This window comes from Solanum tuberosum, unplaced genomic scaffold (assembly GCF_000226075.1).
Source record: "Solanum tuberosum cultivar DM 1-3 516 R44 unplaced genomic scaffold, SolTub_3.0 scf00099, whole genome shotgun sequence".
NCBI classification, from domain to species: Eukaryota; Viridiplantae; Streptophyta; class Magnoliopsida; order Solanales; family Solanaceae; genus Solanum; species Solanum tuberosum.
The window spans coordinates 1,036,082-1,036,512 of NW_006239023.1; positions in this window are offsets into that span (position 1 = coordinate 1,036,082).

Here is a 431-nt window from a genome sequence, read left to right on the forward strand (position 1 = left end):
TATGCAAACTTTGCTATATCATACAAATATGATTTTTTTGTTTGCTATATGTGAAAGTTTCTCAATAAAAAATAAGCACAAAATGGCCCAAATTAATAAATGACATTTTAATAGTTTTTTTTGTTTTCCTCGTATAACCAATCATCACTAAACAACAAAAATAACGGAAACATAAAAAGTTGTATATACAATACGTAACCGCCCAAAAACGTAAATTATGTATTTTTATATATTTTTTTGTTCGTTACTTGATAAAAAAAATATCCAATTGTATACTTGATGATTGTATATAGGTAGAAGAATGGTGTATTCATTCACTTAGTATTAGTATACATTTATAGCTATGTTATCCCCTCCAGTGTATACATATTAAAAAGTCAAACACTTTATGTATTCATTCACTTATAATATGTAGGGCTAACCCATCGGTA